The 27,806-nt window shown below is 49.2% G+C and overlaps 1 long non-coding RNA gene across 2 annotated transcripts in view; it reads right to left on the bottom strand.

The window, feature by feature from the left end:
* Positions 1–27,806, bottom strand: part of LOC146822227 (uncharacterized) — a 375,651-nt gene that overhangs the window by 118,321 nt on the left and 229,524 nt on the right. Inside the window, exon 4 of one of the 2 annotated variants that reach the window (XR_014962822.1) lies at positions 299–385. The exons of the other annotated variant lie outside the window; for it this stretch is intronic. This is a non-coding gene — a long non-coding RNA (uncharacterized LOC146822227). The remainder of the gene's footprint in view (positions 1–298; positions 386–27,806) is intronic. 2 annotated transcript variants of the gene reach the window in all.

Genomic DNA, 27,806 nt, shown 5'->3' with positions numbered 1-27,806 from the left:
TATCTACATTGTGTCTAAGAAGATATGCCATTGTCTGATAGACAGAGGGTCATTTGCAGTCGGGATATTTCAGGACATCAGTATAATGCTACCTATGGTTGTGTAGTGCCTGGTGTCATACTCAACATATTTATTCCCCTACGCATATCAGAGGCCATACCCTTGACCAAGTATGGTCCACCAATGTTATTTTGAATGACTTGGTTATTCAACCATGCATATGGTCAGATCATTACATGATTAGTTTTAAACTGAACAATGTATCACTGTTGAAACACACACACCACTTAAGAAGTACCTTTAGAAATTGGAAACAAGTTGACCTGAAAGCGCTCCTAGATACTCTTTGCCATGAGCAGCCTGCCCCCAGAGGAGATTTGGATAACTGGAAAAGAGAAATAACTGATTGGCAAAGGAAGGCATTTAATATTCACGCCCTCTTCAGATTAAAAACTCCCAACTTAGGCAACATGAAGCATCAAAATGGTTCACAAAGGAGTTGAAAACTCTAAAACTCAATTTACATGCTTATAAAGCAGCCATTGTGGAGGCTAAAAGAGCTTTCTTCACCATTAAGGTACTTAACCCAGACAACAGCTCTAAGGAGATTTGTAATATTGTGAAAGAACTTTCCAACCTGAGTCGTGTGACCCCCACCTCTCATAGCCATAGGAACTTTGTAACAATCTTAATTCCTTTTTTGTGGAAAAAATAAAAGAAATTCACAATTCTATTGACTCCATTAACAACAATACCGAAGATAGCATGGTCAATTCTAACTCCTCCTCACTTGTCACCTTTCCTATGCTGGACAAGAAATGTTTTCTGGATCTAGTAGTGAAGGTCAAATCTGGTTCCCCTATGGAAGAATGCCATATTAACATAAAGAAATAAATCTTTCGGGCCTTCCCTGATACCATCCTTAACTTGCTTAATCTTTCCCTGTCCCATGGCATGGTACCACCAGCTTTCAAGGAAGCAGTGGTCATTCCACTTAATAAAAAACAGGGACTGGATCCTAAAAATCTGGATAATTACAGACCCATATCACTACTGCCGTTTCCAGCAAAACTTCTGGAGACTCATGTAGCAGCCTGCCTTAGTTCCTTTTTAGAAGCGTCTCAGGTTCTGGACTCCCACCAGGCAGGTTTTCATCCAGCACACTCAACTGAATCTGTGATTTTATCTGTCATAGACTATCTTAAAGGACACGCTGACTTTGACCGTTCTCAGGCCCTCATCCTCCTAGACCTGTCTGCGGCTTTTGACACCATGAACCACAAATGTTGTTGGATCGCATCGCCGCAGCAGGTCTGAGGATTGGCTCTGCACTGGTTCAGCTCTTTTTTAGAGGACTGCAAACAATCAGTGTGGCTCTCACCTTTTAAATCTAATACTGCTTAAATGAGTTGTGGGGTCCCACAGGGTTTCTCTCTCTCACCGATCCTGTTCAAAATTTACATACGTCCCCTAATCTTGAGTCTCCGGCAGTTGGGGGTTAAAATCTTCAACTATGCTGATGACATGCAGCTAATTTTCACTCTGGAGAACACTACTGAATCGAATGATTTTGTCAGGAGCTCCATGATGTATGTTAAAAACCTGGATGGACAAGAACCAATTGAAACTCAATTCTGAAAAAACTGAGATAATCATTCCTAACAATAAACTGGTTCACTGGACAGCCTCCTACTGGCCCCCTGAGCTAGGTGTGGCCCCAATTCCTAAACCTGTGATAAAGAGCCTTGGTCTCCATATTGATTCAGACCTCTATGAGCGCCCAAATCAGTTCAGTTACTTCTGCCTGCTTTGTCCAAATCCACAAATTGCATAAGATTAGACAGTTCTTTAGTAAAGAGGCCAGTATTCAAATTGTGATTGCCCTTGTTCTCTCAAAAATTGATTACAGTAATGCCCTCTACCTTGGTATCCCACTTTATTTGAGGCATCGTCTTCAGATAATTCAAAACCAAGCAGCAAGAATCATCTATCTTAAGGATAGAAGATGCCATATCACTCCGCTGCTTAAAGATCTCCACTGGGTTCCAGTGGAGCAGTGTGCAATGTTTAAAACTGGCTGCATTCTTTTCAAAGCCATTCAAGAAACTGGTCCAAGGTTCATTTCCTCGTGTATTAGTAAACATCTGCCCCAGCGTGCTCTGAGATCAATGCATCTGAATCTTTTGACAGTCCCCAGAATCAGACGCAAACGCATTGGTGGGACCCGGTTCTCTTTTCTGGGCTCGAAGCTTTGGAGCTCATTGCCCACCTCTGTTAGGCTTGAGGCGGATTATGTGCGGTTCAGGAAACTTCTCAAAACGTGGCTATTCACCTTGGCGTATAACTAGCTGTTTCTTTGCTCATTCTCCTCTGTGCCCCCTTTGCGCCAAGAGTAGTTCTCCGGATGCGTGGGACCGTGGCCAGGGCGTGGTCAGCGGAGCGGAGTTTCCTAATGGGCACGTAGAAGGAGAGTCGACTGATGAGATAGGCTGGGCCGGTTTTGTGGAGTGCCTTGTGTGCGTGGATCAGGAGCTTGAAGGAGATTCTTTTGTTGACGCGGAGCCAGTGCAGGTTCCTCAGGTGGGGGGTGATGTGGTCACGGCGTGGGATGTCAAGGATCAGGCGTGCAGAGGCGTTCTGGATTCTCTGTAGTCTGTTGATGAGCTTGGACGAGGCTCCGGCATAGAGGGTGTTTCCGTAGTCGAGTCTGCTGCTGACTAGGGCCTGGGTGACTGTTTTCCTCGTGTTTGTCAGGATCCATCTGTAGATCTTGCGGAGCATGCGGAGGGTGTTGAAACTGGTGGAGGAGACTGCGTTGACTCGAGAGTTTCGAGTCGAGGATGACTCCCAGGTTGAGTGCGTGGTCGGTGGGGGCCGGGGGGGACCCCAGTGACGTGGGCCACCAAGGTTGGACCCGAGGATGATGATTTCCGTCTTTTCTGTGTTCAGTTTGAGGCGGCTGTCCTCCATCCAGTCTGTGACTGCCTTCATTCCCTGGTGGAGGTTGGATTTGGTGGTGAGGGGATCCTTGGTGAGGGAGAGGATCAGCTGAGTGTCGTCAGAGTAGGAGATTATGTTCAGGTCGTGCTGTCGGGCGATGCGTGTTAGTGGTGCCATATAGACGTTGAACAGCGTCGGGCTGAGGGAAGATCCTTGAGGGACGCCGCAGATGATCTCGGAGGCATCGGATCGGAACGGGGGAAGGCGAAATCTCTGAGTTCTGCCGGAGAGGAAGGAGGTGGTCCAGTCCAGGGCCTTTTCTCAGATCCCTGCGTCGTGGAGGCGCGTGCGTAGTGTGCGGTGGCAGACGGTGTGGAAGGCAGCGGAGAGGTCCAGGAGGATGAGTGCCGCCATCTCGCCGTTGTCTAGCAGGATCCTTGTTGGAGGGAGGCCCACCGGGTAGTCGGGGAGACTATTCCGGGCACCTTCCTACCGCAAAGTTATAGCCGAGCGCCGCTGAGAAGCCCCCCTCGGGGAGGTCTTTCTCCTATGATCGTACTAGGCCCAGTAACACCACCACACAGGACTCAATAGTAGTTGCGAGATTAGATTCTTTATCGGCAGCAATACGAGCAATATTTACAGAGGGATCGAGGGATCCTATCAGAGTCTCAATGTTCGTTCAAGAGGGTAGGGTAGCGGGACAGTCTTAGTGCCAGCCAGGCACGGGAGGGCTCTGCGCCAGACCTTGGATGCTGGTCTCAGAGCGGCTCGGACGTGGAGAGCCGCGACGTCATCTGCAGGGCTCGGATGGTAGTTCCGCTTAGGTCGAGCCGCGACACGGTCAGCAGGGCTCTGGTGGTAGGTCCGCTTCGGTCGAGCCGCGACGAGGTCAGCTGGGCTCTGGTGGTAAGGTTCAACAAGGTCGGGCCGCGACAGCGTCAGCAGGGCCCCAAAGGTTCGTGAAGGTCTTTAAGCACGGTGGAGCCGCGACGTCGTCAGCAGGGCTCAGGTGGTGGTTCAGGGTGAGTCTTCTTCCGTAGGGTCAGCCGCGATCCGATCAGCAGGGCTCTTGACTCCAGGATACAACTACTGCCCTGTTGTCGGGTCGCCCCAGATATAGGACGGGAGCCCTTTGATGTCTGGACCCGTGTGCCCGGAGGGGGTGGAGAGGCCGGGTAGGGAGCGGTCAGACGCCCAGCAGGAGAGGCGCCAGGCCCCAGAGAGCTGTGGGGTGATCACACCTAGGTGTGGAGAGACGGTAGGGGGTCCCATCGATACTGCCCTCCGCCGGGAGTGGGAAGGGCTCACGTGGTATCCCCCGGGCCAGGGGTTGGCGTCTCGATGTCGGGCCTCGCTGGGACCGAGGCCGGGTAGAACAGGGTCATACAGGTGGTCACGTGGAGTGACGTGCAATCCAAGATGGAGGAGTCCCGATGTGCATGGGACCTCGTGCGGCTTAGCGCGGGGAAACAGGACCACGCCACGAGGCCGGCTCCCACACGCGTCCCCCCCAGCTGAAGGCAGGGAGAGTCACCCATCTTCTTGGGGGTTCTCCTCGCCGAGGCGGAAGAATCGGGACAGGCCGTCAGCATTGGCGTGGTCGTTGCCGGGCCGGTGTTCAACAGTGAAGTCCATCCCTTGCAGCGAGATGGACCAGCGTAACAACTTGGGGTTCTCGCCCCGCATTTGCATGAGCCACCGCAAGGGCCGGTGGTCAGTCTGGACCCTGAAGTGGGTACCGAAAAGGTAGGGCCGGAGCTTCTTGAGAGCCCATACCACAGCGAAGGCCTCCCTCTCGATGGTGCTCCACCTCTGTTCTCGCGGCAGCAGTCGGCGGCTGATAAAGGTCACCGGTCGGTCGAGGCCCTTGGCGTCCAGCTGGGAGAGGACTGCCCCGACCCCGTACTCCGAGGCATCGGTCTGGACTACAAATTCCTTGCTGTAGTCGGGGGCCTGTAGCACAGGGGCAGCGCACATGGCCGCTTTGAGAGCATCAAACGCGGTCTGGCAGCGGGGCGTCCAGTGCACCGCCTTGGGTTGTTTCTTTGAGGTGAGTTCCGTAAGGGGGCCCACAATGCTGCCGTAATCCTTTATGAAGCGTCGGTAGTAGCCTGTGAGGCCTAGGAATGCCCGGACAGCGGTTTGGGTGGCGGGGGGCTCCCACGCCTGGATGGCATCAACTTTTAACCGGAGGGAGGCCACCTGGCCACTCCCCACCTGGTGGCCCAGATAGGTCACAGATCCTTGACCGATCTGGCACTTGCTGGCCTTAATTGTGAGCCCGGCTCTTTGGAGAGCGGCCAGGACTTCCCCAAGGTGTCCTAGGTGCGCGGCCCAGTGGTCGCTGAAGACAGCAATGTCATCGAGGTAGGCCGCGCTGAAGGCTTCGAGACCGGCCAGGACCTTATTTACCAGCCTCTGAAAGGTCGCTGGGGCGTTCTTCATGCCGAAGGGCATCACCCGGAAGTGGTAGTGGCCGTCGGGGGTAGAGAAAGCTGATCGTTCTTGTGCGCCGGGAGTGAGCTTGATCTGCCAGTACCCAGCGGTGAGATCAAAGGTGCTTAGGTAGCGGGCGGCCCCTAAGCGATCAATCAGCTCATCGGCTCGTGGCAAAGGGTGGGCATCGGTCTTGGTAACTGCGTTCAGGCCCCGGTAGTCGACACAGAATCTGAGTTCGGGGGCCGTGCCGGGGGCGGCGGCCTTTGGCACCAAGACTACCGGGCTGGCCCACGGGCTGTCGGAAGGCTCGATGACTCCGAGGGCGAGCATCTTGGCGACCTCGGTCTTTATGCAGGCTCGGACTCGGTCAGGCACTCTATAAGCGCGGTGTCGTACAGGGGGGCTATCCCCCGTGTCCACGTCGTGGACGCACCAGGGGGTTACCCCAGGCGTGAGAGAGAAGAGGGCAGCGAAGGGTTGCAGTAGCTTCTGGCAATCATGGCGCTGTTCCGGTGTCAGGGTGGCGGAGAGGTGGACGCCCTCCAAGGAGCCGTCTTGGCTCGAGGACCCCAGGATGTCTGGTAGGGGCTCGGAGTCACTTTCACCCCCATCGTCGGTAGCCAGTAGTAAGCTTAGTTCAGTTCGGGCAAAATGGGGCTTGAGCCGGTTGGCGTGCAGGACCCTGAGGGGGTTCCTCGGGGACTCCATGTCGACCAGGTACGTGACGGGGCTCTTCCTTTCAACTATCTTGAAGGGCCCGGTCCACTTGTCCTGCAGGGCGCAGGGGTCCACGGGTGACATGACCCAGACTTGCTGGCCCGGCTCAAACTCGACGGTTGAGGCATTCTCGTCATACCAGCGCTTCATATCTTCTTGGCTGGCTTCAAGGTTGGCTTCTGCCAGGGCACGGAACTTTCGAGTCTGGTTCCGCAGGGTCAGGAGGTACCAGTAGACGTCGGGCGGGGCACTTTGGACGTTCGCCTCCCAACCCTCCTTGACCAGGCTGAGGGGCCCTCGGACGGGGTGCCCATACAACAGTTCGAAGGGGCTGAAGCCCAGGGACTTCTGTGGTACCTCCCGGTAGGCGAACAGGAGGCAGGGCAACAGGACATCCCATCTCCTCCTGAGGGGCTCTTCCAGGCCCTTGATCATCCCCTTCAGGGTTCGGTTGAACCGCTCGACCAGTCCGTTCCCCTGGGGGTGGTAAGGGGTGGTGAATTTATAGGTGACCCCACATTGTTGCCAGAGGGACCTCATGTACTTCGAGATAAAGTTCGTCCCCCTGTCGCTCACCACTTCTCGGGGGAACCCCACCCTGGAGAAGATGCCCATCAGGGCCCGGCCCACCACTGGAGCGGTCACAGTTCGGAGAGGGACAGCTTCTGGGTACCGGGTGGCGTGGTCGACCAGTACCAGGATGAAGCGGTGGCCCAGGGCGGTTCGGGGGTCGAGGGGCCCCACGATGTCTATCCCCACTCGTTCGAACGGGGTGTGGACGGCTGGAAATGGCTGCAGGGGGGCTTTCACTCGTCCCCCAGTCTTCCCGCTAGCTTGGCAGGTCGGGCAGGACCGGCAGTGCTGGTCCACGTCTCGTCTCATTCGGGGCCAATAGAAATGGGTCACGAGGCGGCTGTAAGTCTTGTCCCGCCCGAGATGTCCGGCGAGGGGCACGTCATGTGCCAGGTTCAAGAGGAATTCTCGAAATCGGAGGGGGACCACCAGCACCCGGCTGGCCCCTAGTTCGGCGACTTTCTGCTCGCTATACAATAAGTCATTGTCCCAATAGACCCAGTGAGTTCCCGAGGGGTCCCCCGCAGCCTGGGCGGCCGCCTGCTGTCGGGCCCCCTCGAGGGACGGGCAGCCCTTCTGTTCTTGCTGGAATTGTTCACGGGTGGGGCCCCCGTCGTGTCGCCACTGGGCCAGCTCGGGGATCTCGCTGAGGGGAGCGGCCTCGTTGGAAGAAAGTTCGGATGGCCCGGCCTCCTCGTCAGGTTCCTCCGGGCCAGAGGAGGTGGATGGTTCGGGGCCCGCCGGTTTGTCGGGGGCCGGGGCCGCAGCTGGCTGGACGGTCATGGACCGAGTGGTGGCGCAGGCCCACTCGGGTAGTCCTAGCATCCCCAGATGCTCTCGGCGCTCCACCTGGGCCCAGGGGGAGCTCGCTAGGTCGTTCCCCAGGAGGCAGTCCACCGTTGCGTCGTCGCGGACAGTCACTTTCAGGGTGCCGGACACTCCTCCCCACTTGAAGGGGATTCGGGCCATCCGGCACATGCTCTCGGTGTTGTCCACGGTCCGGACAGGGCAGAGGACATGTGGTAGGATCTGTTCGGGGGTCACCAGATGGCAGCGGACAGCGGTCACACTGGCCCCAGTGTCCCGGAGGGCCTCGGCCCGTCGCCCATTGATGGTGACCCACTGTTGGTACTTCTGGGTGTTGCTTGGGATGGTGGCGCGGGGCACCATCTCTCGGGAGCCTAGGCACACAAGCGACATGGCGGCTGGTTCCCACTCGGGGGACCTGTCGTCGTGGTTCTCCTCCTCGTCCTCTCCCTCCCCCAGGCAATTTGTCGGGGAGGTGGCCCCGTGGTCCCGTTCCGTCGGTTCACGGGGCAAGCCGGGTCACTTGCATAATGGCCGGTCTGCTGACATCCGAAGCAGGTTACTGTCGGTCGTGTTCCAGACCGGGCGATAGGGGTCCCTCTTCGGCCCTGGGTCGGGGAAGGGTGGTTGGTTGCTTGACCTCGTGGCGGGCTTCTGGGCGGCCCGGCTGGGAATTCTCGACTGCGGTGGGACCCCCCTCCTCTGCCGCGCTGGCGGCGAGGGCCCGTGGTGCTCCGTTGGTAGTCCCCCACGGGGTTCCGGGGGACCCGGGTGTTGACCCATCGGTCCGCTTCGGCGGCGAGCTTCCGGGGCTCGGTCAGTTTACTGTCCAGGAGGTGTTGCCTTAGTTCCGCAAAGCAGTTGTTGGCGAGGTGCTCCCAGACAATGAGGTCGAACAGTTCGTTATATGAGGTGACCTTGCTCCCTTTGATCCATCCTTCCAACGCTCGGCTGAAGAAGTCCACGTATTCGACCCATGTGGTACCGGGGATCTTCTTGCAGTCCCGGAAGCGTTGCCGGTACATCTCGGCCGACAGTCCGTAGCGTGTGAGTAGGGCTTCCTTCATGTGGTCGTACGAGGTCATCACTGCGTCGGGGAGTTGCAGCAGGGTATCCCGTCCCTCGCTGAGGAACCTCCCCCATAGGCCGGCGCCCCAATCCTTCCGGGGCACCCGGTGGGAGGTCATGGCGACTTCGTACGCTCAGAACCATTGCTGGATGTCGTCATTTTTATAGTACTCCTTGACGACATCCTTGGGGATGTGAACCTTTGGCTCAGTCGGGGGCAGAGCGTCCCGGGCTCCGGGGTTGCTGGTCTCCCCAGTTTTAGCTTTTAGTTCAAGTTCTTTAAGGCTCCTCTCGTGCTCGAGGGTTAGCCGTCCCTCCTCTAGCTCCCGATGCCTTTTCTTCTCCTCGATTTCTTCTTGTAGTCGTAGTTGCTCCAGGGCTATCTTTTTCTCTGCCAGTAGGAGCTCCCCGTCCAGCCGGAGTCAGGCAAGGTCCATTTCGTGTGTCCGGGCCCTTTCCCGTTCTCGGATCTCTTCGGGGGAAAGGCTGGTGTCTGGGGTGGTTCGCTCCCCGTTCGTCGGGGTCGTGGTTGGCAGGTTTCCGTCCCGGGCCGAGGTCCCTTCGGCTCGGGGTGGAGGGGTGGAGGGTTCTGCCCAGGCTTTCAGGGCTTTCTGCATTTCTTCCTTGGTGCCCAATCCTGTGGTTGGGATCCCTCTGTCTTTGCAGAATTGTTTGAGTTCCTTGTGGGTGTATTCCTCCTGTTTCTCCAACTGGAAGGTTGCGGCCACGGTTGCTTCTTGGCCATCCATGGTTCCCTTTTTCTCTCCTCGTCTGGTCAGGTAGTGGTTGTGTTACTTGCTTGTACGATTGCGTTTGCTCGGATCCCGTCGCTGGCCACCAAATGTTGGAGGGAGGCCCACCGGGTAGTCGGGGAGACTATTCCGGGCACCTTCCTACCGCAAAGTTATAGCCGAGCGCCGCTGAGAAGCCCCCCTCGGGGAGGTCTTTCTCCTATGATCGTACTAGGCCCAGTAACACCACCACACAGGACTCAATAGTAGTTGCGAGATTAGATTCTTTATCGGCAGCAATACGAGCAATATTTACAGAGGGATCGAGGGATCCTATCAGAGTCTCAATGTTCGTTCAAGAGGGTAGGGTAGCGGGACAGTCTTAGTGCCAGCCAGGCACGGGAGGGCTCTGCGCCAGACCTTGGATGCTGGTCTCAGAGCGGCTCGGACGTGGAGAGCCGCGACGTCGTCTGCAGGGCTCGGATGGTAGTTCCGCTTAGGTCGAGCCGCGACACGGTCAGCAGGGCTCTGGTGGTAGGTCCGCTTCGGTCGAGCCGCGACGAGGTCAGCTGGGCTCTGGTGGTAAGGTTCAACAAGGTCGGGCCGCGACAGCGTCAGCAGGGCCCCAAAGGTTCGTGAAGGTCTTTAAGCACGGTGGAGCCGCGACGTCGTCAGCAGGGCTCAGGTGGTGGTTCAGGGTGAGTCTTCTTCCGTAGGGTCAGCCGCGATCCGATCAGCAGGGCTCTTGACTCCAGGATACAACTACTGCCCTGTTGTCGGGTCGCCCCAGATATAGGACGGGAGCCCTTTGATGTCTGGACCCGTGCGCCCGGAGGGGGCGGAGAGGCCGGGTAGGGAGCGGCCAGACACCCAGCAGGAGAGGCGCCAGGCCCCAGAGAGCTGTGGGGTGATCACACCTAGGTGTGGAGAGACGGTAGGGGGTCCCATCGATACTGCCCTCCGCCGGGAGTGGGAAGGGCTCACGTGGTATCCCCCGGGCCAGGGGTTGGCGTCTCGATGTCGAGCCTCGCTGGGACCGAGGCCGGGTAGAACAGGGTCATACAGGTGGTCACGTGGAGTGACGTGCAATCCAAGATGGAGGAGTCCCGATGTGCATGGGACCTCATGCGGCTTAGCGCGGGGAAACAGGACCACGCCACGAGGCCGGCTCCCACAATCCTGATGTCGTCTGTGGCGGCGATGAGGGCGGTCTCGGTGCTGTGGTTGCTGCGGAATCCTGATTGGGACGGGTCCAGGATGTTGTTGTCTTCGAGGTGACGGGTGAGCTGGGTGTTTACTATCTTCGAACTGGAGCCTTCCAGGCTGTATGAATCACTGGGTATTTTTAATCTGGCCCCCTATGTCTTTTTGCCCACTCATGAAAGAGACCACATCTTAGAACAGGTTTTCTCAACGGCTAATATAGAAATGGAAGTACCCCTCCCCATAATATGTTCGGATCACTTTTTACTTATGTTCAGAGTCCCTAAAGAATCCAGTAGGCCTCTATCACACTGCAGACCCTGCCTGAATAGTTTTAGGCCTTTTAACAATTTCACAGCTGATGCACTGGACAATGCACTAAGGCTACATCCCATTCCCTTTAATGGAATGCTGAACAGCGATGTACTCTCCTTGGAGAACTGGCTACAGCTTCGCTCGGAGCTGGCCCCTCTGACAACTTGGGCAGCTAATGCCAGTAGGGCCTCAGCGCCATGGTTTACGGAGGCCCTTAGAAAAAGTAAAAAAAGTAAAAGCGTATGTAAATGCCTTGAGAGAATATGGCGGAAGAATTTTAATTCCTCTGACAAAGCCATTTATAAACAGGCCTTGAAAGTTCATTACTCCAAGGTCCGCGATGAAAAGAAACTCTTCCTATCCACCAATGTTGAACAGGCGGGGAACAAGAGTAAGGAACTGTTTAAAATCATTAAAGTCTTTTCCTCCCCGAATACTATGAATAGCCCATTTATTCCGACCAGTGACTGGACAAACAGTTTAGCGCAGTATTTCTTTGGGAAGATTAAAGACATCCAAGATTCTTTTAAGGACATGCCCCGGGTAGAGGTATTAAACACAGCTGCTCCCCCTAGAGTTAACTCTATGCCTGGGGTGTCTCTCTCACAATTCCCGCCTATCCTACTAGATAAATCTCTTGAGATAATGAAGGCTTTAAAATCCGGTTCCCCTGTGGACCCCTGTCCAGAGCGAGTACTGCCGTCAATTGCTGAAGTGATTAACCCAGCGGTGAATCGAGTTCTGAACTCCTCCTTGTCGGTGGGAATAGTGCCTATAAGCTGGAAACACTCTAGAATTCTCCCACTGTTAAAAAAACCTACAGCAGACCCTCTGATAGCATGTAACTATAGGCCTATTTCACTGCTGCCTTTCTTTTCCAAAGTTTTGGAGGAATATGTAATCATAGTTATGACGGAGTTTGTGGAGGCTAACAACATATTACATCCGAGTCAGTCAGGGTTCAGATCAAACTTCAGTACTGAGACGGCTTCACTAGAAGTCTCTGAAACTATCAAAACTACCCTGGATAGTGGGGGCAACGCGGTACTGGTACTATTAGATCTGTCCGCGGCCTTTGATACCGTGCCCCATGACCACTCCTGGAAGGACTTCAGGATTGCGGCATAGGTGACACGGTGCTCAAATGGTTTACTTCCTTTCTAAGTGGCCGTCAGCAAACCGTATGGTCCCTCCCTTTCTCAACCCGTATCACCCCCATGAAAGTAGGAGTTCCCCAGGGCTCAGTTCTAAGTCCGGCCCTGTTTAATATGTATATGGCCCCCTTGCACTCCTAGCGGAGGAATACGGCACTAAAATTGTGTCTTACGCCGATGACACACAACTTCTTTTCACCAGACAGAAGGGCACCATGTTCAGAGGTAGTGAGAATAACATCTGCCTAACGGAGGCTTCTCCTGGCTCAGAGGGAGCAATCCCGAAAAGTCGGAGATTATTTTTTTAGGTTCCAATTTGAGCATGGAGTGGCGCCAGTGGTGGCCACTGGACACGTTCCCCCCGAAGTGCTCTGTTACCACAGTAAAAAACCTCGAAGTGAAGTTAGACTCGGACATGTCCATGAAAACCCAAATTCAAAATGTGACCGGTACCTGTTTTGGGCTTTTAAAAATGCTGAGGAACTTCTTCCCCCTGCTTCCGGTCCCCCTTAGAAAGACGGTAGTTCAGGCCTTGATTGTTGCAAGTCTGGACTACGCAAATGTGGATGTATGTCGTTACAACGCACACTTTTACAACGCATGCACTTACAACGCATTTTTTACAACGCAACATCCATTACAACGCATTCCATTACATAGCATGACACTACAACGCATTTTTAAAAACTACGTTTACAACGCATTCCATTACATCGCATACTACCTTTACAACGCATACCATTACAACGCATAATATTAAATTGCATTTAAGGTAAGTATTGGATAGTATAGGGGTAAAAATTACTATTCTAACTCCAGGGGGTGCAACAGTAGGGTAAGTGTTGGATAGTATAGGGGTAAAAATTACTATTCTAACTCCAGGGGGTGCAACAGTAGGGTAAGTGTTGGATAGTATAGGGGTAAAAATTACTATTCTAACTCCAGGGGGTGCAACAGTAGGGTAAGTGTTGGATAGTATAGGGGTAAAAATTGCTATTCTAACTCCAGGGGGTGCAACAGTAGGGTAAGTGTTGGATAGTATAGGGGTAAAAACTACTATTCTAACTCCAGGGGGTGCAACAGTAGGGTAAGTGTTGGATAGTATAGGGGTAAAAATTACTATTCTAACTCCAGGGGGTGCAACAGTAGGGTAAGTGTTGGATAGTATAGGGGTAAAAATTACTATTCTAACTCCAGGGGGTGCAACAGTAGGGTAAGTGTTGGATAGTATAGGGGTAAAAATTACTATTCTAACTCCAGGGGGTGCAACAGTAGGGTAAGTGTTGGATAGTATAGGGGTAAAAATTGCTATTCTAACTCCAGGGGGTGCAACAGTAGGGTAAGTGTTGGATAGTATAGGGGTAAAAATTACTATTCTAACTCCACGGGGTGCAACAGTAGGGAAAGTGTTGGATAGTATAGGGGTAAAAATTACTATTCTAACTCCAGGGGGTGCAACAGTAGGGTAAGTGTTGGATAGTATAGGGGTAAAAACTACTATTCTAACTCCAGGGGGTGCAACAGTAGGGTAAGTGTTGGATAGTATAGGGGTAAAAATCACTATTCTAACTCCAGGGGGTGCAACAGTAGGGTAAGTGTTGGATAGTATAGGGGTAAAAATTACTATTCTAACTCCAGGGGGTGCAACAGTAGGGTAAGTGTTGGATAGTGTAGTGTAATATTATGCGTTGTAATGGTATGCGTTGTAAAGGTAGTATGCGATGTAATGGAATGCGTTGTAAAGGTAGTTTTTAAAAATGCGTTGTAGTGTCATGCTATGTAATGGAATGCGTTGTAGTGGATGTTGCGTTGTAAAAAATGCGTTGTAAGTGTAGTGCATTGTAAAAGTTGCGTTGTAAAGGTTGTTCCCCCGCAAATGTCCTATATTTAGGCTTACCGGAATATCTTCTGAGTTGCCTAAAGGTGATTCAGAATGCGGCGGCCAGAGCTATTCTGATGGTAGGACCCAGGGCTCATATGACCCCCCACTTAAAATGTCTTCATTGGCTGCCGGTGCGTAGGAGGGTCCAGTTTAAGGCTATTACCTTAGGCTTTAAGGCCTTACACAACTCAGGGGCCCATTATATTAGGAAAAGGATCCAGTACTACGCCCCTCAATGGACACTGAGGTCCTGGATGCAGTACCTGGTGACCATTCCTATGTTTTCCCGTTCCCGCATGGGCAGCCACTCTTTCCAAGTGGTGGAAGCCCGCTGGTGGAACGGTCTGCCAATTTCTCTTAGACAGACATCCGATTACTGTGTTCAGTAGGAAACTAAAGACTATTCCAACAGTAGTACTAGCTAGTAGCCATGAGTTCATTCTGCCAGTTTTCAGTGGTTGTTACTCTGTGGAGTAGCCGTGCGCTTTATAAATACCCAATTACAATTACAAAAATACTCTAAAGTGCTTTCTCTGGGCACTCCTGTTCATGAAAGAAACTCAAAGGTCAAGTCTTTAATCCTCGCACAATGTAGTTCTGGTTCCAAGGTTGCAAGTAGGGTCTGGAGTAAGAAACAAGAAGTGCTGGAAGAAATCATGGAAAGGACAGGGAGGAAAAGTCCATAGTATTTGAAGACGTGGATACTTGGTCCTGTTTACTACTATACGAGGTTTAGTGCGCATTAACCTGTCATCAAATACTTAGCCTAGTTCTTCCACTTGTCTGAAGTTTGAAGAAGATCTCGAAGCCTTGACTCAAGGAGTCATGTGGGGTCTGGAGGAGCTGTGCAGGAGGGAGCAAGAAGGAAGACGTTAAGGGAGCTGGTGCCACGAGAACCACAAATTTGGATTGGCTTGAAGGAGACTGGGGCGCTTGTTGGTTCTGGCAGAATTCTTTAGGTGAGTGGGAAGGATGAAGCTGATTGTGCAGGGAGCAAGGCCAAGCCCTGATTCGGGGTTGGGAGTGGCTTATATACCCACGCGAAGGCTCAATGGATGTGGCTAGATCACGTGTGGCACATGGGGCACATGGCCATCCAGAAGGTTCTCGAACCTTGGAGAAAACACGTTAGTGCATTCTCTTTGACCTTACAAAAATGAGCAGGTGATTTTAGAATTACAATTAACGACACCACCAATTCCCTTAGGGAGATGTTTAAAATCACAAAATCCTTGTCTGAACTTACTAATGACCACCTTTTGGACACCTACCAATATTTTCCAAAAATTGATGGAAGAAACAACCCCATCCCCTTGAAGAACCATAGTGAGAGTGGTTCACCCATTCTGTCTGAATTCCTCCCCTCCTTACTTTGGATGGGTTTACCACTCTTTTTAGTGAAAGTCAAATCCGGATAAACCCTGGATCCTGCACCCCCCAGATTTCGTACCTTGAGGCTGACATTATCTTCTGCATGTTGCTCAATATAGGCAAACTTTCCCCAGAGAGGGGAACAGTGCCTCAGCCTTGGAAACATGCCATTGTCAAAGGCATTTTAAAGAAATCCAACCTCAATCCAACATGCCTGGGGAACCTTTGTCCAATTTCCCAGCTCCCAAACAAAAGTAAAGTGGCAGAAAAATATTTTAATACATACCTGTCAGACTTTCTGGAGGCCAACTCCTTCTTGCACCACACGCAAACTGGCTTCCGTACTAAGCACAGCACTGAGACCACCCTCTTGGCAGTGACAGAGGATGCAAAAAGAAGATTGGATCAAGAGGCTACAGTTGGCTTTGTACTCTTGGATCACAGTATGGCCTTCAAAACCGTTGGCCACCCTGAACTTCTAGATAGGGTTGGCAAGGTAGGAGTCATAGGAAAAGTCCAGGATTTGGTTGACTCCTTGCTGAAGGAGAAAACCTTCAAGGTATTTGACAAAGGTTGCTCCTCTGAAATTAATCCTGTCACTTGTGGAGTTATGCAGGGGTCCTCTCTTAGTCCTACGTTATATATTCTATATCTGTAACCACAGGCGGCCATCATACATCCCTTTGGAATCTCTGAAGTCTCCTACATGGGTGACACCCAGCTGTTTTTTTTTCTTGCCTCGGACTTGGGTCCCTTTGCATCCACCCTCGGACCTTGCCTGGAGCAGGTAGCCAGCTGGAAAAATCCTGTCTCAAGCTCCACAGAGCTAAAACGTAATTAATGATCCTCTGGAGCTAGTCCTCCTCAACAAGTCCTGGGTTGGCCAATATGTCTCCCCCGCCACCAAAACAGCTATAAAAAGTTTGTGGATGTGGATTGATAAAACCCTGACTATAGAAGCACAGGCTACCAAACATTCAACAAACTGTTTTGGACTTTTGCGTATGTTGCACAAGATTCTGCCACTGCTCCCCCAGACCTCGAGGTGGGTGGTGGTTCAGGATCAGATTCGCTCTCACCTGGACCGTGGCATTACACTATATCTGGGCACCCCCAGGGTAGTTACTCGGAACCTACAAGTTGTGCAGAATGCTGCTGCACGCATGCAACTTGGGAATCCCTGGTCTCAGTAAGACAGAGATGAGTTGATAGATCTTCATTGGCTCCACATTGCCCCATGAATAGAATTCAGATCCCTGTGCATTAATCATAGAGCCTTGCATAGGCAAGGTCCTTCCATCTTATGCTAGTTTGTTACTCCTTATGTTCTCTAGGCCACTTAGATCCTCCAACTTACACCTGGCCTCCATCCCCAGTGTTTGAAGAGCTAGAAATGGAGGACGGTCCTTTAGCCTTAATACGGATTAGCTCCTGAACTCTCTTCCTTTGGCCATCTGATCTATAGGCAATGAGTGGCGCTTTGGAAAAGCTCTTAAGACTTGGCTTTTTTAAGAATGTACTCTCTAGGAATTTCCTCTGACCTCAGTGAGATAACCACTTCAAAGCAGCGCTGGGATGCCTCCGGTGGCTGTGCACTCTTTAAATCCCTTACCATAATATAGTATAGCAGGTGCAACTTGTTGATCGGGACCTAGCTTCAAAGTGCAAAATGGAAAAGGTCCCAGTAACAGTGAAAGCAAGGCTTGCCACTAGCTCTTGAGATGCTTGTGGAAGCTTGCAGGAATTCAATGGAAAACAACTCCAAGGCCCTAGTAACAGCGGGTGCAGATAATCCCTTGGTTCACTCGATTTGGGGGATGCTTGCAGGTCTTCGGGGAAGCATCAGTCATGAGGGAGCTGGGGAGCATCAGTCAGGGGGGTGCTGGGTCAACATCAGTTATGAGGGTGCTGGGAGAACATCGGTCAAGAAGATGATGGGTAAACATCAGTCATGAGTGTGCTGGGGAGAATCAGTTATAAGGGTGCTGGGGGAACATTGGTCATGAGAATGCTGAGGAAATATCAGTCATACTATCATAGCATTCCATAGGGCACCTTAAGAGGGAAGCAACATGAGCTCTGCATGCAAGACCACTATGCAGAGGATACAAGAGTAGGTTGTGACAGAGAGGGAGCAGGAGGGGGCCGTGAAACGGAAAACCTGAACAGCATAGGTAAAGTCATATTAGAAAGATAATTAGTTACCTTGGTATTGCAGCTCCCCCTTCTTGTGTGTAATGCAGAGGATCATGTCACGGTAATGTGGCAGGTGTGTGATTATGTGCTGTATAGGAGCCCCTTAGGGGGCTGGGTACCAGGGTTTGGTGAGCTCTCGTGGCAGATAAGAGTACAGTCAACTGGTCACCGCATAAGTTGCGGAGAAGTGTTTCCATTTAGTTGTTAAACATAGCCATGGCAGTAGTCTCAGGGACATCCAGGACTCTGATGTTGTTACTCCTGGAGCATGCCTCCAGGTCCTCGTTTTTCCATCTATAGGAGGCACTCGTTTGGTATTGTTAGGTCCTCTGAGTCTGAGACCGTCTGCTGTAATTGAGCCAGGCAGTCATCATGCTTGTCTAGGCAGTTGCTCATGCGGTCCAAGTGGGTACTGAGCACACCTATTTTAGAGTCACTGACTTGAGGACGCTGAGCATGTTGGTAAGGCACTCCTGGACATTAGTATCACCTCTGGAGGCACCTTCATCCATCTGCAGTCACACAGCTCGCCCCCCACTCTTCCTAAGGAGGCCCAGTGAGCCTCATCCTGTCAAAAGACGGTGTAGACTCTTTGTCCACCTTCTCCATGATAGAGGGGCGGTCACAGGGAGGTTGTGGTGTTATAGAGTCACTTAGCCTAGTGCTGTGTTCAGTTCCAGAGGGGCCCTTTCACCAGGCAGCATGTGCAGACATGGGAATAAGGTGAGGGCCCTGCAGTCAGCCTAAATCAGTTCTCCAGCATCAAGCCAGCAGGGTGTGGAGAGCGGTCACTCAGCGGCTCATCAAGTGTGGCTAGCCCAGGGGGTTTCTCTTGCTCATGACTCATCTATTCTTCCACATCATCTTTTTCCACCCCTCTATTTCTCAAAGTCTACCACGGACACAAATAGGTGCCCAGAGATCTTCCATTAAATATACAAATGCAGATTTACCCATGGTCAAAAGTGGTGATAAACAATAAGCAGAGATACATTCTTGTAAAATCTTCCTCCACTCCAAATTGTTTGCCCTTGCTAACTGTATGCATTCTTTCAAAATCTTATTCATTCTTTTCACTGCACCATTAATTTATGGGTGATAGATAGAACTTTTTTCATGTTCAGTGCCACACTTCGTAAACTATTCTTCCATCTCATATGAACAATATTGAGGATCATTACGTGGCAAAATGCTCCCACAAAAACTCTCTCTTGAAAACCTCCTCTGAAAACTTGATCACTGTGTAAGACAATATATAATCCACACTATTTACTTCAAACACCTTGAATAAAAGCCTTACAGAACAATCAAATAAGGTGGTGAATGTTCTTCTCTTAATAGTCCTACTAAGTCTATCGCAAACTCTTGCCAGGCAGTTTCCGACACACCATAGGCAAATTCCTAGTCTTTAAATTCTTATCTGAATTCCTACATTCCATACAATCCCTCACCAAATGTTCAATTTCTAAATAAACACCAGGCCACTAAAGGTCAAACCTGATGCTTTCTTTTGTGTTAACAATTCCCACGTGCCCTTCATGAGTCAAAGCCAACATTCTGTCATGCAACACTTGGGAGTGAGGAGGGGGCACTTTCATTCCACAAAAAAGTAAACCTTTATCCACTGCCAATTTATCCTTTGCCATTTTCAAAGTTGAATTTCAAGTCTTCCCTGCAGTCATCGTTCTACCAGCTTAAAAATGACATCTTCTTCTAACTTAACTCTCTACATTAGAACATTATTCTTCATATTGTTCTCAAATGACCTTGATTTCTTGTACTTGCACTTGTGGAGTTGCATTCAGATTGAGCGTAACATCTAACAACGTTTGGTGTAGCCACCCAATCAACTTATCTCCCTTGACAGAAACATATACTTTTCCCACAAAATACTTCAGTTTCACTTCTATGCAGGCTTCGAAATAACCAACTATACATATATAACAATATATGGGAAACGAGCACATAAGGGAATAACATTGGCGAAATTCACAATTCAGAAAGAGAGAAAGGGAGAACAAGGGAATACTGATGGAGGAAGAGAAAAAGAAAAAAAAAGCCTCATATTTTTGTAATGCAAAACAGTCAAAGAGAAACAAAAAATGTATTATAAACTCATATATGTCTTGCTGGATATAAACTCAAACAAAGTACGTATATCACACAGTTCTAATCCCACTGAGTGCCAGAAGAAATCCGTTTAAATTTTCGCAAAGACCGTGGGCCTCTTGCTTTGGCAAAAGCCATCTCAATTTTGTATATTTCACGAAGCAGAGTCCAAAATTCATTGATACTGGGTCCTGTTTTTTGGATCCAAACACGAGCAACGCACAAACAGGCACATGCAATCAGCATAGATACAAATGAACCTGAAAGACAGCCAATGGTTAGAGTGGCAGACCCTGATGCAGAGGTCTGGCCCGGGACCAGCGTTCAATTCCCCGCCTCGGCGGGTCTTGGGCTCAAAATTCCACGGACCTGACAATTCTCGCCTCGGTGCCTATTCCAATCATGGAGTCCCACTCTGCAACTCTGGGCAATAGCTTGCTTAATCTCCACAACGGCCCCCACAACGCTAAGGATGCCTGGCTCCACCTTGGGGGTGCCCAGGAGTGGACACCTCACAGGGAAAGCCAGGATGGGTTCCACAGCGGTATTCGTACAAGCGCCTTGAGACCCTTGCGGGTGAGTAGTGCGCTATACAAGTATCAATTTACATTTGCATCCTGCATTACCCCCAACACCATTTCCTTTTCGGTCATCTGAATATTATGTCCTGCCAAAATTGAAAAAGCGTGATTAACTTTGAGCCAAAATACACTCAGCCCTGGACACGTAATGAGCATATGTCGTAAATCAACAGCATACACTTGGCATTTCAGACAATATGCTTTAGGTGAGGATAACTGATTCACAGCCCATTTAGAAAGTATTTAGGGGGTGTAGTACAACATAAAAATTACCCTATGTTGCTTTAACTTCAGGTTAACCGATGCTACTGCTGTGTGTATGGTCACCATGGATTCCTGTATTTCATTACTAGTTATATTGGTTTGAAAAACCCGACTTAACTTTGCTGCAGTCTGTATACCATCATCACTGGCAGTAGCTAAAAGTTTCTTGTATACTTTGCCGATTAACCTCCGACCAGAAGTCTGAAAAAGTACAAAAGGTATCTCAGAGGGACTTGGTATCTGTAATAAGCCCAGGCTGCGTAACAAGCAGTCCCTTATTTGTCGATACTTAAAAAATGTGGTCTGTGGTAGCCCATACTCTTCCTGCAAAGCAGCAAACAACCGGAACCTTTGTCCATCATACAACTGGCTGAGTTGTACTATACCCCTACTTAGCCACCTACTTCCAACAGGGTGTTGAAATACCTCAGGTAGTGCAGGATTTCCCCATAACCTAGTGTATGCATGCATATGAGAAACAAAATATGTCTTGGAGATATCTTGCCATATCTTGCCAATATCTCTCACAATCTTAAATCGCACCCTCTTGTAGTAGTTAGGGTCAATGGTTTTGCATAACAAAAACCCCGCATCAGGGCTGCCTGCCATTTGATAAGAAAGCCAGATACTGCCACTATCAAATCCCTTAAGCAAGCTTTGCATTTGACCAAAAAACGCGGCCCAAAAGTATAATTTAAAATTTGGGAGCCTAAACCCGCCTTGAATATAAGATAGTTTAATAAAACGTAGGGCTCTCCTAGCACGTTGATAGCTCCAAATAAAGCTGCATATAGCGGCCTCTAAGCGTTTAAAAAATGCCATACGAACCCTATATGGGATGGAACGAAATAAATCTAGAAACTTCGGCAAAAATATTCATTTTAACAATATAACATCTCCTCACAATGCTGATGGGAAGCCGGTGCCAACTACGCAAATTTGAAACAACCCGCTTTAGCAGTGGTTCATAATTAAGCGCAATCACGTCACCTACTTGGCTACAGATGCATAACCCTAAGTATGTTGCTGTGCGTGTAATCCCCAAAGCAGCTGGAGACGTTTTTGACTGGTAGTTAAGTATTGTCTGTGTTTTATTTAAATGTAATTTATAGCCTGAAAATGACCCAAAGCGCTGAGCTTCTAGTGTAATCTCAACTATAGAGTCCTCAGGTCTACATGAAAACACTGCTATATCATCTGCATATGCAGTTAGTTTGAGCTCTAGCCCATTGAGAGATACTGGTGGGGTCCTTGCATTATGCAACAAATGCTGTACGAAAGGCTCAATATAAAGATCGAATAACAACGGAGATAAGGAACACCCCTGTCGCGTGCCCCTTTGAACTGAAAAAGAAGATGAAGAAAGACCATTAACCTTAACCGAAGCTATCGGATTGCTATACAGTTTCTCGGTTACCAAGATAAACCTCCGACCAAGACCAAGCATTGTCATTGTTAGCCATAGTGATCCCCAGACTACCCGGTCGAAGGCCTTCTCGGCATCTAAAATCAACATCCCAACATGCCGATCTAGCTGACCGGAAACATCAAAGACAGCTAAAGCTGTATTAATGTGAGCTGCCATGTCTCTGCCTGGAACAATGCCATGCTGTTGCTCTGACACTAAGATGTGGATAACCGGCGCAAGACGAGACCCAAGAATTTTTGAAAAAATGTTGGCGTCAGCGTTTATCAATGATATTGGCCGATATGAACTCAGCTCCTCTGCAGGTTTCTCCTTTTTTTTAAAACACTATGATATTAGTAATGTTCCAGGAGGGCGGAACATCCCCCCCCGCATGATCTCATTGCATAGTGCCAGAAAAACCGGTAACAGACCATTTTTAAAAATCTTATAGAATTTGAATGGAGTTGTATCGCCTCCTACCCCTTTACCGGTAGGCAGAGCGTTAATTGATCCCTCAATTTCGCCTTGGTCAACATCTCTTTGTAAAGGTTCAGAGAGAGAACAGGTCAAAACAGGCATAGCACTCTCCTAAATATAGACTGTAGCAGTCTGTTGGTTAAAACAAATTGAATTGTCATACAAATCAGCATAGTATAATTTGAATTGTTCAATTAAGATGTGCTAATAGACTCTAGGGTTAAATCATATATAAACCGTAGCCCCAAACTAAGCAAGATATTGGTCGATGTGGGACAAGCGTAAAATTTGCAGGCAAGTGAAGCATATCAATTCCTGGAATTCGTCTGAGAGGTAATGTATAAGAGATGTCCACATCTTGTCAAAGGATGGTAGTCTTTGTGTCACCACTGTAGTCATCTTTCCCAGCCCCAGTAGATCCCATAGTTTGTGGAGCCAATCCCTGTAATTTGGGACTGTATCCTAGCCCTATTGCACCAGTAAAAGCTGTTTTGCCGCTCCCAGTGCTAGGGTGATAGCTCAGCCCTTAACGGACCTCAAGGGGTACGTCAGTGGGTTCGGGAGCCCTAGTAGCATGTACCTAAGGAAACAAAGAATTGCTTGCTCATATATTACGTAGAAAACATCTAGGATTTCCTGCCAAAAATTGAAGATTTTAGACAATGCCATAAAATGTGAGTTAATGTTCACGTCTGTCTGCATTGCCACCAGCATACACTATCCCTTCCCACTTTCCAGTGTGCATCTCTCGCTGGGGTGTGATACCAGTAATGTGCAATCTTAAGGAACATTTCCTTACTGGATGTGCTGCGCGCGGAGGCAAGAGCCTGCCATTCTCTGTCTGTAAAAGTGCGTTCGCACCCCCCCTCCCATCTGTGTTGTGCTGATGGTTTGGTTAACTTCTGTGGTGTGATGAGGAAAGCATACATGTCAGACAGCAAACGTTTGTCAGACAATTGTGTAATGAGCCACTTCTTGAATGGTATGAGGCATCTCTGGCATGAGGAATCAAGGGTTGGGATACCCAGTGACACAATGTAATGTATTACCAAATAGCCTTGGAGGAGAGGCCATAAGTCTCCTGTAGCTGCATACAAAATATTGTCTACTCTTTTACAATTGGCTTCCTGCCATTTGTTGTATGAGGAGCCCTGCTGTGTGGGGGGAATCCAGTTTCCCAAACAATGGAGACTGGGGAGAAATGGGATTAGACAGTCCCTTCTGTACTTGTACTTTGTCCCAGACCCCATAGTGCCACGGAGTATTAGAGAAATATATGGTACCTTCCAAATATGTACTCCTACCACTGCTTGATCAATAAAACACCAATGCTGTTCAGTTTGTGGTCGAGACCACTCCACCATGTAACGCAGTTGTGCAGCTTGGTAATAGCTTACTAAGTGGGGAGCTTCCAGCCCTCACCCCGCCGCCTGGGGCAAAAATGCCTTTGCCATCCTTGCTTTTCTGCCATCCCAAAGGAACTGTATAAACACAACAGAATAGGGGGTCTATTGGTAGACAGCACAAGATTAAAGAAAAAGAAAAGTAGTGTGTGAAATATCAGACCCATACATAGTCAGAGCAGAGCACGGAAAACCATCAAACCGACTCAACCACAGAGACCAAAGTTGAGAGCAAAGTCACCTCTCACAATCAGTTTATATCATATGGTCTCCACTAAGAGCCGAGGTATGCCTCTTCGGCATAGAGACTTCCTCATTAGTGTAAGGCTCTCTTGCTCATGTGGGTTGATAAAGAAAAGTCCAAAAGTCACGTGACAGACTGTGACCACCAGACAGAAGAAGTGCAGTGCAAAGAAAGATGTGAAATTTAAAAAGAGATTGTGTGAAGAGTACGATATACTTCACTCATTTCTGCACATCTCTATTAAAAAGGTGTGTGAACAAAAAAATATATACCAAGCAGTGCCAACTAGTCACTGTTGAATGAGGGTCAACATGTTTCAGCCTTCACGGGATTGTGGCCCAAGGCTTTCTTCAGGACCTATAAAGATTAGTGCTACTGCATTCAAATAGATGGATTTCCAAAAGGTGAAAATATAAAATGTGAAAATTTAGCATGGGAAGAAGTAATCAATACAACCTCAGTTCTGTACTAATCCTCTATATCACAGGGTGCTTGCATCACCTGAGGAGAAAGGACAGTTAGCACACCTCATGGACCAATTCAGAAAAATTGTGCCGTCTATATACAAGCAAATTTAACATAAAAGTGCCTGGTTCATTGCTATAAAAGAGGGAACGCAATGCTTACCCGACGTGATCAGGGATTGCACCTCACCTACCCTGGAACCTGGCTCAGGTTAATGAGGCCCCGCTCTGAATCGTGGGTAAAGAGAAACAAAAAACATCTTTTTTTGTATTATTTGTTTTATAATTAGTTAAAACCACATTGGAACAACAAAGAGCCAAAATGTACTCCTAGTTGGTCAAACACGTTACGTGAAAACGTAACGACCTCCTAACACCCAGACAGTGTGCTCCCATGCAGTGCAGAAAAAACCCCCCTCCCAGTAAATCAACTCCTTGAAGTAATGTTGTTATTACAAAATATTTGGGCTGGCTAGTATCTCTGACTAGTAAGCGACCAGAGTCCATCATCATCTTTCTCTTGAACAAGCTACCGAGAAAATGACAGCCACCCTACCCAGTTCTGAAATTCAAGTATCTTAGTGCTGAACAGTAAGGCACGCTTATGAGCATGTCTCATATGAACTATACTTAAGACTAGTAAGCGAACAAGTAAAACGAAAAAGGAAAACAGAATAATGAACCGAGAATAGGGCGCCCGGTTAGCAGCACAACTCACCTGTCCGTCGTTGCCCCTGGCTTTCCTAAGCAGGGTGGGAGGCAACGTACCGGAACCGGGAGTGTGTTCAAATACTCTCACCACAGACGGCACGCCTTACGCTGCGTGGCAGAAGACTACGGCGGCCGCCGTGTCCAAATCAATAGAACTACAGGAAAAACGGCATGTCTCATGGGAGAAGTAGTTTAGAACTAACAATGTATTTCGAAAATGCACGCCTTCCGCTGAATGGCTAGAAACTACGGGCGGCAAGTCTAAATTGGGAACTACAAAAACGGCATGCCTCATGGGAGATGTAGTTGATCGCTGTAAGTGTGCTTGAAGATTAACTACACACAAAGCATCAAAACATACAAACATACAGACCACTGTAGATACGGGTTAGCCTTTGCATTTAACCCTCAATCAACTGGCCAAGCTGCAGTTTTACTGTGCGTCTATTCCAATGTCGAACCGGCCGAGAGACCCAAATCAATGCCATATACTGCTCGGATATCAAGTCCCATGGGCAAAGTCAATGATAGGATTACAGTGAGAGAAAAGAGCTTTTTAAGTGTACTCAGCTTCTGGGTGATGTACTTAGTGCACGTCATGTGTTATAAACCGCTTATTTGCATGCTGGTATACCGCAAAGGTTTAATAATAGGTAAGCTCATCCCTATTAGTTTGAATTAAGTTGTGATAGATAACAACTAATGTTCCCATTATCTGATTGGTGGGTAGTATGGTGTTTAGTAAAAAGACTCATTAGCATGATGATGCCCCGCCAACATCAATAGTTAGTAGGCTCTCCCATGATCCTATTGCAATAGTTCCCAACTAGTGTGCCCTATCAACGTCCCAGAGGTAAACACAGTGGTGTGGCGGCGGGCCGAGGTTAGTTCATCATCCATTATAACAAAAGTGATAAACGTTAGACCCGGCATGTCACGATGCCTCATAAATGCACCGCACAGTTGTGCAACGCACCTCCTTAGTATTGGATGCTCGTCCAGGGAATGTCATCGTTTAATCCCAAAGTGTCACAACATAGCCTATGGACCCATTTTTGTTCTTTGGTGAACAAAAACCTGGAGATATCACTGATGTGTTGTGGGATGATCGGTTTCTCCAGTATTGTCCAATGGAAATCATCTGTAGTGTGATTGGCTTCTGTGTAATGTCTGGTGAGCTTAGTGTTGGTTTTGCGGCACCTGAAGGTGCTCTTATGCTCTGTCATTCGTAGTCTCACCTTTCGGGTGGTCATACCCACATATCTCATTTTGCACGGGCATGTGAGTAAATAAATAACATTACTGCTATTACAGTTTGTGAACTGAGTCTGCAACCAGGGTCTATCGGTCCCAATATCCACAGAAGAGCTGTTGGTAGTTTGTGGACACACCGAACAACCCCCACAGGGATGGTGTCCCGTCACTGCCGGCAGGTCCCATAAAGTACCTAGTGTTCTACTGGGCACAGTTGATGGTCGTGTATGGACCAATCTGTCCTTGATATTGCCTGACCTTTTGAAAGCAAAGAGTGGCATCGCTATTTTCTCCTGGCAACTATTTAATATCCTCCAGTGTTTTTTGATGCTTTTCTTTATATCATTGGATAGTGTGCAGAAAGTGCTGACCATCGTGAGACGTTCCAATGGTGGCTTTGGTACAGGCGGTTCCAACAGAGCTTCCCGATTGTTATTCGAGGCCCTTTTGAGAGACCGTTTGACCAACTTGCGGGGATAGTTTCTCTCCATAAGTTGCTCTGATAGTAAATTGGCATGTTTGGTGAAGCCATCTGTTGTTGAACAGTTCCTACGCACCCTCAGAAACTGGCCGTAGGGTAAATTATCCCTAAGGGCCTTAGGGTGCTGACTGTCGTAACGCAAAAGCGAATTGCGTGCCATGGGCTTACGGTATAATTCACTACCTAAGCCCTCAGGGGTTACAAAAATCGATAGGTCCAGAAATGCCAAACGGCTCTTGTTCACTTCTACCGTGAAATTCAGGTATTCATTCCGTGAGTTCAGCCACTGATGAAAATGGTCTATGGACTGTAGATCTCCTCTCCATACCACCAAAACATCATCAATATACCGCTTCCATAAGCGGATTGATGAAAGAAAGGGGTTGGAGGGAGCCAAGACGTGTTCCTGCTCGAACGCATGGACATAAAGATTCGCTAAGCTGGGCGCGAAAACGCTGCCCATGCTGGTCCCTGACGTTTGCAGATAGATGGTATTCTCGAATTTAAAGAAATTCTCCTTCATCGCCATTCTGGCCAGCGTCATAATGAAGGGTACAGGTGTAATGGACTGTAAGTCGGTACCCTCAAGGATGGATCGTATTGTATCCAGTGTCTCATCTTGGGGAATGGATGTATATAGAGATTCGACATCGAAGGAGACTAAAAAGTCTCGTTCCGTTATCTATCACAACTTAATTCAAACTAATAGGGATGAGCTTACCTATTATTAAACCTTTGCGGTATACCAGCATGCAAATAAGCGGTTTATAACACATGACGTGCACTAAGTACATCACCCAGAAGCTGAGTACACTTAAAAAGCTCTTTTCTCTCACTGTAATGCTATCATTGACTTTGCCCATGGGACTTGATATCCGAGCAGTATATGGCATTGATTTGGGTCTCTCGGCCGGTTCGACATTGGAATAGACGCAGAGTAAAACTGCAGCTTGGCCAGTTGATTGAGGGTTAAATGCAAAGGCTAACCCGTATCTACAGTGGTCTGTATGT

Source organism: Triturus cristatus, chromosome 6 (assembly GCF_964204655.1).
Source record: "Triturus cristatus chromosome 6, aTriCri1.1, whole genome shotgun sequence".
Taxonomy (NCBI): domain Eukaryota; kingdom Metazoa; phylum Chordata; class Amphibia; order Caudata; family Salamandridae; genus Triturus; species Triturus cristatus.
The sequence above is the reverse complement of the archived record's forward strand: the minus strand, read 5'-3'. Positions and strand labels throughout refer to the sequence as shown.